General features: G+C 44.6%; 1 long non-coding RNA gene across 2 annotated transcripts; it reads right to left on the reverse strand.

Annotated features, from left to right (window-relative positions):
* Positions 1–1104: 1104 nt before the first annotated feature.
* Positions 1105–8775, reverse strand: LOC131184074 (uncharacterized). Of its 2 annotated transcripts, XR_009151909.1 has the most exons (4): positions 8527–8775; positions 7650–7726; positions 4028–4265; positions 1105–1589 (listed from the first exon to the last, which is right to left on the reverse strand). It is a non-coding gene; the product is annotated as an uncharacterized LOC131184074 (long non-coding RNA). The 2 variants fall into 2 exon arrangements; XR_009151908.1 differs by lacking the exon at positions 7650–7726.
* Between the last annotated feature and the right edge of the window lie 2581 nt (positions 8776–11356).

An 11356-nucleotide genomic window follows, 5' to 3' on the forward strand; every position in this document is an offset into this window, starting at 1 on the left:
GGGCTGGGTCACGGCTTGCTGACTTCAAAGCGGCAGCTTGGATCCCGTCCTTCGAGAGCAGACCCAGTTGCCAGATCACCCGAGGAGCAGGCCCGGTTCAAGGGAAGCATCTCCTCGGAGGCCGCTTGGAATCGGTGCAAAGGGGGGAGCTGTCCTGTCTCGGGGAGGGAGCTCCGTGGAGGCCAAAGGACCACATTTGAAAGATACGCAAGCGGGGGTGGGGGGAGAGAGAAACCATTCTCCAGCCAAGGATGTGTGTGGTTCAGGCACCCCATCTGCTCCAAAAGGGGTCAAGTTGTTGCGGAGTGTCGCCTTGCCAAATGCACACTGGTGTGTGTTAATGTCCACTTAGCAGCTCCAGGCAGATGTTCTACACTGGGTGGCAACTTTCTGCATAGGCACCTGAACCTCACTCACCCTACCAAAATTTAAACAGGTCTTTTTCCACCTTTCCTCTATATTTTTCTTTGGATACACGTCATTTTTAAATTTTATTTCCTTCCTTTCCTTCTTTCCTTCCTACCTTACTTATTTATTTACTTTATTCTTTTTTTCTTTCTTTCTCACTCACTCCCTCTCTTTTCCTTTTCCTTTCTTTTCCTTCCTTCACTCCATTCTCATATCCTTCCTTCCTTCCTTCCTCTTTCTTTCTTTCTTTTTCTTTCTTTCTCTCTCTCTCTCTCTCTTTTCCTTCCTTCCATCCTTCCTTCCTTCCTCCCTCCCTTTCTTCTCTTCACCTCCTTCTCCTTACTCCTTTCCTTTTTTCCATTATTTTCCTTTCTTTTCTCTCAACCTTTTCTTCCTTTCTCTTTTGTCCATTATTTCCCTTTTCCTTCCTTCCTTTCTCCCTCCCTTCTCATTTCCTTCCTTTCTTCTTTATTCCTTTCTTCTCCTTCCTTCTCTCTCTTCTCATATTTTTCCTCCCTCCCTCCCTCTTTCTTTCTTTCTTTCTTTCTTTCTTTCTTTTTCTTTCTTTCTCTTTCCCCGACCAATCTCACCAAACGATACTCAGTGATCATAGAATCCGCAATTGATTCAGCCTGGATGCCAGAATTTTTTTTTGCGAATGGCTCTTATTTTTAAAAGCTTGTAATGTTTCGCATACATATAATTCGGTTTTTCCCCTGTCCCCAGAGATGCTGCTTCTCATATCAGATCACACACTCTCTAAAAGGGCTTTGAATTTGCAGTAATAATTCCAGCAAGAGCTTGAACCGAATCTAAGGTTGCCCATAAAATGAATCTGTATAGGAAAAATGGCTTTACGAGAGCCATGATTAAAACACTTTGTTGGATAGTATGTTTATATCCAGGATTATAAGGCTTAAAGGCTGGAAATATGTGCCTAAGAGAATTAGCTTCTCTGGTTTTATACAGAACCATTAATTATTCCTGTCTTCTTGCTTCTATATGAGCCTTAAGTGGTCCCTGAAGCACCAGCAGTTTTTCTATGCCTTCAGTCAAATATTATATTTCCTTATTGGGTTCAACAGAGAGTTGGAAGACTGTACATGCTGTTATTTATATATTCATTCATCTTCTTCCAAACACTATCAGAGTTTCTAGTCCTCGCTGAATTGTCATATCCCCTGAAAAGGAAAAGAAGGGAGGGAGGGAAGAAGGAAGGAAGGAAGGGAGGGAGGGAGGGAGGGAGGGAGGGAGGAAGGCAAGGAAGGAAGGAAGGAAGGGAAGGAGGGAGGGAGGGAAAGGAAGGAAGGAAGAGGGAGGGAGGGAGGGAAGGAAGGGAGGGTGGGAGGGAGGGAGGGAGAGGAGGGGAAGGGCAAGGGAGGGAGGAGGGGAAGGGGAAGGGGAAGGGGAAGGGGAAGGGGAAGGGAGGAGAAGAAGTTGTTCTTATTATTATCAAGGACTTTTTTTTTTAAGATTCAGAGATTAAGAAAAACAAAACCCATCTCTCTCTCTTTGCCAAAGTAACACAAAGGATATTGTTCTTTCTATCAAATATATTTCTATCCAAATAATGGAATTAATTTCTCTTGGTGAGGAAGTGAAATGGTTAGCGGTGGGGGAACATTTTGTGACGGACATTTATTTACAGTATAAGATGAAGCCCCCCTGAGAGATTTCTGGCACGTGACCCGCCCCATCAATACAGCTTTTATTCACTAAAGCAAAAATAAGCAAAGATTAATAAGTGAAACCATTTGGCTTCCTGTTTAGATTGCAAGGCTATGCATTTCCCCCCGTTTATTCCACAAGCGGATTAACTCACATTTATTTCCAGAGATTTCCAAGAGTTTGTAAGTGAGATCCTTCATTTTTCAAAATCATTATTTTCCCATATTGGAAGTCCCGGTCAAGGTGTAACTTTTACTACTGGGTATTTAAAACAGGGCTCTCCAAACTTGGCAACTTTAAGACTTGTGGACTTCAACTCCCAGAATTCTCCAGCCAGCAAACTACACAACTTTAAGACTTGTGGACTTCAACTCCCAGAATTCTCCAGCCAGCCGGCTGGGGAATTTTGGGATTTACAAGTCTTAAAGTTGCCAAGTTTGGAGATACCTTATTTAAAAGAAGAAAAGGATGCTGTGGAATTGCTTGATGAGCAATTCATAGAGCGTGGATCAGTCACCTTTGGAAATTGCCAAGTTATGGATTGTACCGGTGTTGGTTTTGACAGGGATTCTGCCATGTCGAATACCTCATGGCCACAATGGCTGAGGATAAGTACCCTTTTCCGGTTGTCCGACAACTCCAGGAGATCATTGGCTTCCATGAAGCACTCAAATCAGGTCATATAGGTGGCCCACTTCACCTTCTCCGGTTCGAAGGGCATAGGCAGGTGGAACGCAGATATGGTTTGCCGCTCTTTCTCGTTCGAATTTGGCATGCAGTATGGCCACCGTTCCATGACATCTGCCGGGCTGGATTGTTCGTTGTCAGCTCTTTTTGCTTCAGTCCTCCTCTCCAAATCCCACCTTCATCGCCAGTGTCAAGTTGGGTGAATGAGGAGACTGGAGACAGGCTTCAGACCAGAGATGAAATAGTCCTGGTTCAGACTAGATCCCCCGATCTGGTAGCGATGCTGGCGGGTGGTTCGGAGAACTGGTAGCAAAAATCCCTGCCTGCCCCCCATGCTCAATTGAGCCACATGATCATCAGAGGTTTTGTTTGTTTGTTTGTTTTTACTTTTAAGAGCATTTTTTCTTCAGCCGAAAAAGCTGCCCCTCTTCTCTGTGGCAACCCCTGAGATACTGGAACACTGTTATCATGTCTCCCCTAGTCCTTTTTATTAAACTAGACGTACCGAGTTCCTGCAACCATTCTTCATATGTTTTAGCCTCCAGTCCCCTAATCATCTTTGTTGCTCTTCTCTGCACTCTTTCTAGAGTCTCAACATCTTTTTTACATCGTGGCGACCAGAACTGGATGCAGTATCCCAAGTGTGGCCTTACCAAGGCATTATAAAGTGGTATTAATACTTCACATGACACTTGACACATAACACTTCACCCTCTTCTTCCTTATCCTCCTCATCCTCCTTCAAGACAGCTTTCCTAAAATTGAGGTCATTATTAGTAGACAATTTCCTGCCTAGCACTTTGCTTAGCTTCTGGGTTCAAACGTGCTTCTTTATATAAAAGCCACCCAGCCTCAGGTCTCCCCTGGTTTGGGGCAGGTGAAGGGGGTTTGAACGGTCCCTAAATGAACTGTTGTAAGTGGAGCAGCACCTGTACTCCGAAGTTACAATGGAGAACATGGTGTGCCCTTAAGTGGTCCTAAACACGTGGAATTTTGCTGGGGTTCCGAATAATTTGCAATATTCAAAAGCAAGGAAAAATTCAGACAATTACAGAGACGGTTTTCCAGGTCAGCGAGAAGGGCCGGTCTGTTTGCCATCTTCCGCGATGCGCTTTAGAAGACTTCAAAGGAAATTCAAACTTGCTTGAGCAACAGATTAATCTCCTTCCAGAAGAAATAGCATTACTGATAGAGGCACGGCTTTTAATCCTCAATTATTAAATCCGCAAAGGAGGTATTAATTTGTCAGGGAGCCTTTTGATACCTTTTGGACACCTTGCCAATGTCTGCTTGGAGTTTGTTGCACGTCGCTACGTGCGTTGAACTGCAGGTGAACTCCAGGATTGTCGTGAGCTGTTGGAGAAGACCAACGGGGCAACTGCTCCAAAGCTGAACTGACATCGCAAAAACTGACGCCGGTAAAAGCAGATTTTGGCAGTCCGCCGGACACACGTCTTCGTAGGGATTTGAATTTCCTTCTTCATTTAGTGAGATGGGACGTTCTAAAAAAAAAAAAATCAAAGAAAATTCTTCAGTCATTTATGGAATCTAGTGGAGCAGAAGATCCAAGCAGAGAGCTAAACGGATAGCTGAAAAAATAAATAAATAAAAGAAGCTAAGAAGTCCTGTTTTAAGTACCAAACTTATAGATATACTTTAGTTTCACACGTTCTCTCAGAGTGCAGAGAAAAGCAACAGGTATGATTAGAATAGAATAGAATAGAATAGAATAGAATAGAATAGAATAGAATAGAATAGAATAGAATAGAATAGAATAGAATAGAATAGAATAGAATTTTTATTGGCCAAGTGTGATTGGACACACAAGGAATTTGTCTTGGTGCATATGCTCTCAGTGTACATAAAAGAAAAGATACGTTCATCAAGGTACAACATTTACAACACAATTGATGGTCAATATAAATCATAAGGATTGCCAGCAACAAAGTTACAGTCATACAGTCATAAGTGGAAAGAGATTGGTGATAGGAACTATGAGAAGATTGATAGTAGTGCAGATTCAGTAAATAGTTTGACAGTGTTGAGGGAATTATTTGTTCAGCAGAGTGATGGCCTTCGGGAAAAAACTGTTCTTATGTCTAGTTGTTCTGGTGTGCAGTGCTCTATAGTGTCGTTTTGAGGGTAGGAGTTGAAACAGTTTATGTCCTGGATGTGAGGGATTAGGGGACTGGAGGCTAAAACATATGAAGAACGGTTGCAGGAATCATGTATGTCTACTCTAGTGGAAAGAAGGACTAGAGGGTGACATGATAGCAGTCTTCCAATATCTGAGGGGCTGCCACAAAGAAGAAGGGGCCAAATTATTCTCCAAAGCACCTGAAGGCAGCAAAGGAAGCGATGGATGGAAACTAATCAAGGAAAGGAGCAACCTAGAAATAAGAAGAAATTTCCTGACAATTAACAGCTTCCCTCAAGAAGTTGTGGGTGCTCCATCAATGGAGGTTTTCAAGAAGAGACTAGGCAGCCCTAGAATGGTTCAGAGTCCCCTGCCTAAGCAGGAGGTTGGACTAAAAGACCCACAAGGTCCCTTCCAACTTTGTTATGCTGTTATTGTATTAGATTCCAAGAAACTAGCATGATTGAGGTTACCTAGCGCCATGTAACGGGGTGAGCTCCCGTTACTTGTCCCACTTTCTGCCAACCTAGCAGTTCGAAAGCAGGTAAAAAATGCAGGTAGAAATAATAGGGACCACCTTTGGTGGGAAGGTAACAGCGTTCCGTGTGCCTTTGGCGTTGAATCATGCCGGCCACATGACCACAGAGACGTCTTCGGACAGCGCTGGCTCTTTGGCTTTGATACGGAGAGGAGCGCCGCCCCCTAGAGTTGGGAACAACTAGCACATACGTTACCTTTTTTTAGTTTGGGTAACTTGCCTCCAGAAGGCAACACTTCAGACAAATGGCTGTCTGAACCATTTGTCTGAAGTGATGTAGGATTTCCTGCCTAAGCAGGGGGTTGGACTAGAAGACCTCCAAGGTCCCTTCTAATTCTGTTATTCTATTCTATTCTATTCTATTCTATTCTATTCTATTCTATTCTATTCTATTCTATTCTGTTCTGTTCTGTTCTGTTCTGTTCTGTTCTGTTCTGTTCTGTTCTTTTTTTTTTTAATTTGAATTTATATCCCGCCCTTCTCCAAAGACTCAGGGCGGTTTACATTGTGTAAGGCAATAGTCTTCATCCATTTGTATATTATATACAAAGTCAACTTGTATTGCCCCCCCAACAATCTGGGTCCTCATTTTACCTACCTTATAAAGGATGGAAGGCTGAGTCAACCTTGGGCCTGGTGGGGCTTGAACCTGCAGTAATTGTAATTGCAGGCAGCTGTGTGTTAATAACAGACTGCATTAGCCTGTTGAGCCACTTCCCAGCCCTATTCTATTCTATTCTATTCTATTCTATTCTGTTCTGTTCTGTTCTGTTCTGTTCTGTTCTGTTCTATTCTATTCTATTCTATTCTATTCTATTCTATTCTATTCTATTGAAACTTCTGCAAGAAAACAAGCGAGGTCAGAGAGCACCAAGGACTTCTCATTCCAAGAAACCTCACCACTGCAACGAGTCTTCTCTTATATCTGTCACATTGTGATATGGACTCTGAATCTCAATACGTCCAGCTAACAAGAAGGTGCTGAGTCCAAGCTACAGATCTGAAAGTCAACGTGAGAACTTTTTGGTCAGCGCAAGGTGACGTTCTGATTGAGAGAAGGTTCTGTCTTTCAGAGGGCAAAAATCCCTCTAAACAGTTGACTTCTGGGTGTGTTGAAATCTCCGTTTGGTGTTTCTATCATTTTTGACCCCTTATTTGTTTTTAGTAAAGCTGGGTGTTCGAGGATTGTAATGAATACAGAAGGAAAGAAACACAGCCGTTCTCGCTGGGGAATTAATGCCAAGGAGAAAAGGTAATAAATAGAACCCGAACAAGGGGAGAGGGGCCGGGTGGGGAGTGACACAGATTAAGAGAATGACATGGCTGGAATGTAAACCACAAGGCCTTTCGTTTCTAGGCAGGGATTCGGTCTCTCCCATTTGGGAAACTTAAGACAAAATATAGTTGAGTGACTGTTTCTGGCCTGGGGCTTCTTTGACCTTTCCAAGAATCCAGAAGAAACCCACCAAATAACTCGCAGAAAGATGGAATGACCAACTGGAATCGGGTCCAATCCAGAGAAATTGGATCAAAATGCATGACCTTAACAGAATAATCCAGTTGAAAGGGACCTTGGAGGTCTTCTAGTCTGACCCCTGGCTCAAGCAGGAGACTCTAGACCATTTTGCAACGAATGGTTGTCCAATCTCTTCTTAAAAGCCTTCAGTGTTGGAGCCCCAAACAACTTCTGGTGGCAAGTTGTTCCTCTGGTTAATGCTTCTTCCCTTCCATTAAAATCTAAGGAAGGTCCAAGTCTAAGCACTGAATGTGGTCTCTTAGAGGTAGTCCTCATCTTACAACTTTTCCTTTAGCGACCGTCTGAACTTACAACGACCCTGAAAAAAGTGACTACGACTCACACTTGCGACCATTTGCAGCATCTCCATGGTCAGGTGATCAGAATTTGGCAACCGGCATGGATTAATGACAGTTGCCATGTCCCGGGGTTCCGAGATCTCCTTTTCTGACCTTCTGACAAGCAATGGGAAGCCAGATTCGCTTAACGGCCGTGGCAGGAAAGGTTGTAAAATGGGGTAAAAAACTCACTTAACAACTGCCTGGCTCAGTGACATAAATTTTGGGCTCAGTTGTGGTCATAAGACAAGGACTGCCTCTATTTGGCCTCCAGGTGATCTGGAAGTGACGAAGATGGTGTGTGTGGGGGGGGGAAGAGTATTTCTTTGTGTGGGTGGCATCAAAGACTCTGCTTACCTGTGGTTTGTGAGGTAGGTGACAACGTCCCAGTTCCCCGACTTGCCAAGATGTAGAGACAATGGTCTATAGGACGCCTTGAGCCAAAAGCAAATGGGAAGAAGAGGAAGGGAATTCTTGGGTGACTGAACGATACTTGAAAGATGGCAAAACTCTTGGCCTCCAAATTGGCATCCGAAATAAGGCCGTTTAGGGTATCACCTCTGTGGGTGCTCCTTCCAAGGGACCTGGCCAAAACCACACCAAAATTCGCACACACACACACACACACAAAACCAAGGAAGGGACCTGTCCAGCTGTTGTTTGGATTCACACCTTTATTGCTGGAAAATGTGAAGGCTTGGAGACCCCAAGGTGGGGCCGAGAGAGATGGAGAGAGAGAGAGAGCTACCATTTGGCTGGTCTAACACCTGTTCCATCAAGGAAGCCGGTAACAAGGCGGCAACGGACATCTGGAGGTGCCTCTCCTGCCTCCAGTGTCCGAATCCGGCCGCCTCCGAGGCCCTTAGGGGCCAGGTGTTCCGAAAAGGACACCTGCCGCACGGACGGCTCGCCAGGGGTCTCCCAGCCGACATACAGGACTGGGGGGACCGATGCTGGCGCGTCCTAGGCTCGGAGGGGTTCGGAGGCCTCAGGCCGCGGCCATTATTTTGGTCGTCGCCTGGGCCGCTGTGCCCGGTGACACCGGGGCTTTGGATTTATAATTGCAGCAGCCTGGTGGCGAACAGGGAACGGAGAAGAATTGAGGAAGGAGAAGGAAGGAGATATCGGCAAATGTGAGTGGAGTGCTCCGGAGTGCGGGGGGGTTTCTCTCCCCTGCGACTGGAAGGAGCACGAATCACTTTGGAGAGAGGAGAACTTAAAATAACAAGATTACCGGTTTTGTGGAGCTCTGGAGAGAAGAGGTGATGGAGAAATTTAGGAGGGAGGGTTTGAGGCCCCCCCTCCCTCTGGGGAACAATGGTGGCGTCCAGCTTCCGCCTTCACTATGAGAATCTTGATGACATCACTTCCCTTCGGCTTCCTGGTTGACTAACTGTACTCTGGACTCGTTGCTCCTGTGAGTGCCCCCTGGTGGATCCGGAGGAAATTACAAGGATACTGTGCTTGCCTGAGGATTTTAAAAATTTTTAAATGGCAAAAGGTCAGAGACCAACTGCTGGAGAAATGGAGAATTTTGGAAAAGTTATCTAATATGGACAAGAAACTGGATGAAATAAGAGCAGAAATTGTGACTATCCAAAAGGATTTTAAAGGACACTCAACAAGTCTCAGCAGAAAACAAGCAGAAAGTGGAAGGTCTGGAGGAGAGATGCGGCAGTGCAGAAAGAGAGGAGACGACAGGCAATGCTGTGCTTGGACTACAGATGGATAAAATGTCTTATTTCCTTAGGTTTCAAAATCTGGAAGAAGTGGACCAAGAAGACTTGAGAGATGTTGTGACTAAACTGTTGGGAGAATTTCTTGGGAGAGGTGTTGACTTTATGAATTGGGATGTGGATCGAGCTTATAGAGTTAATTCAAAATATGCACGCATGCAGTTCCTAGAGAGGTTCATGTCAAATTTGTGAGAAGAGAGACGAGATGAAATTCTTAGAAAACATAGGAGTGGGGCACTGACTTATAGGGGCAGGGAGATAGCCATTCTGAGGCAGATTCCCAGACAGGTACGTGAAATGAGAAAGAAATATTACTTTTTGTCAAGCAAATTGTACCAGAAGGGAGTAGGCTTCAGATGGCTGATGCCAGAGGGATTGATGATTTTCCGGGAGGGCATTACGAAAAAAATTAGTACAATTGCGGAGGCTGCGGCCTACGTGGAGGAACACAAAGCCCTCCTGGAATTAGATGACCCAGGAGTTGAAGAAGGAGGTTATAGACCATGGGAGGAGGCGGCTGCCGCTGTTGCGCCCTGGAGTTGGGTCAGGCTGAACCCAGAGTTCTGAGATCCAAAACTAGGAAGTGACAATGATATTTGGTATTGTGTTGGTTTTCCTTATTCTCCTTTGTATGATATTCTGATTATTCTTGACCCTTCTTTATTGCGTATGTAAGATTGATAAACTTAGCTACTTCGTATCACCTGCTTGCCATATGGCTGTTGTATGTGTTTAAAATTTTGAGTAAAATTCTTATCTTGTATAAGAAAAATGAAAATTTACCATACCTGATATGTATTTGTATAAACCTTTTTTGACCAATAAAAACTTTTTGGTTAAAAAAAAAAAAAAAAAAAAAAAAAAAAAAAGGAAGCCGGTAACAAGATGGATTTGAGAGGCTGGAAAAAGAAGGGTTGGAGGAAGGGGGAAAAGAAAGGATTCTCCCAGCCAAGCATCTATGCCCTTGCTAGGTTATTTTAGGAGTTATATCACGAACCTAATTGTGCCAGGAAGAAACGGAGGGAAGGAGGGAGGAAAGATAAAAGAGAGAAAGGGAGGGAGGGAAGGAAGGAAGGAAGGAAAAAAGGGAGGGAGGAAAAATAGAAGAGAGAAAGGGGGGGAGGGAGGGGGGGAGGGAGGGAGGGAGGAAAGAGAGAAGAGAGAAAGGGAGGGAGGGAAGGCGGGAAGGAAGGCAGGGAGGGAGGATGGGAGGAAAAGTAGGAAAGAGAAAGGAAGGAAGGAAGGAAGGAAAAAGGGAGGGAGGAGGGACGAAAGATAGAAGAGAGAAAAGGAGAGGGAAAGAAGGAAGGAAAAAATAGAAGAGAGAGAGGGACCGGAGGGAGGAATGGAGGGAGGGAGGGAGGAAAGAGAGAAGAGAGAAAAGGAGAGAGGGAAGAAAGGAAAAAAGGGAGGGAGGGAGCAAGGAAAGAAAGAGAGAAGAGAGAAAGGGAGGGAGGGAGGGAGGGAGGGAGGGAGGGAGGAAGGAAGGAAGGAAGGAAGGAAGGAAGGAAGGAAGGAAAGTGTTTCCTCTTGTTTTAGCAGGTAACTACTGTAGATTTAGCCCTTTTTACCCTCCTCTCTCATTTTCTCTGAGCATTTATTTAGAAATTGCTTCAGATTTATAAGAAGCCACAAATGGGCTGACCAAAGATGTCCAGAGGAGGACAAAATAGCTATCTGATTCTCTTTGCAACAAACTGGCATATTTTCTGGACCAGGAAACTTCAGGTTCTCTGAAATGTGCTGGGAAAATCTGCTGCCTCTTTAAATGCTCAGCTTCCCCCCCTTAATCCAAATATTCTATTCCATGAAACGTGGAACAGCGTCACCTACCGTTCCTACTCAGTATAAACACCTACCTATATGTGCCCACAGTCAAGAAGCTTTTCACTTCTCAGGATTGGTTAAGAGGAGGAGGAAAAAATAGAAAGCAGTATAAGATAGGAATCATTCATTCATCCATCCATCCATCCCTTCATTCCAATGTCTATAGCCACCCATCTCAGACAAGTGATGTTTCTTCTCCCCCACCTGCCACTTTTAAAAAAATAAAAATAAATTCAGGGCTAAATTCTCCAGTGGGGAATTCAGAAGCCAAAGTTATCAATAAAGAGGAAAGCGAAGGAAGGCATTTCCTCCATGGGCAACAGAGACAACTGCAGGACTGGCCAAAAGAAGCCAAGATGGCCACCATACTGGAGCAAGCGAAGCTCTGCCCTGCCCTGCATTCCCAGGGCACCTCTGCCCTTTGGCAGGGAAGAATTTGAGCCTCCTGCTGAGCCCTGGAGGGGCTGTTGTGAAATCTGGAGAACAGGCAAGCAGGTTTTC

Source organism: Ahaetulla prasina, chromosome 12 (assembly GCF_028640845.1).
Source record: "Ahaetulla prasina isolate Xishuangbanna chromosome 12, ASM2864084v1, whole genome shotgun sequence".
NCBI classification, from domain to species: domain Eukaryota; kingdom Metazoa; phylum Chordata; class Lepidosauria; order Squamata; family Colubridae; genus Ahaetulla; species Ahaetulla prasina.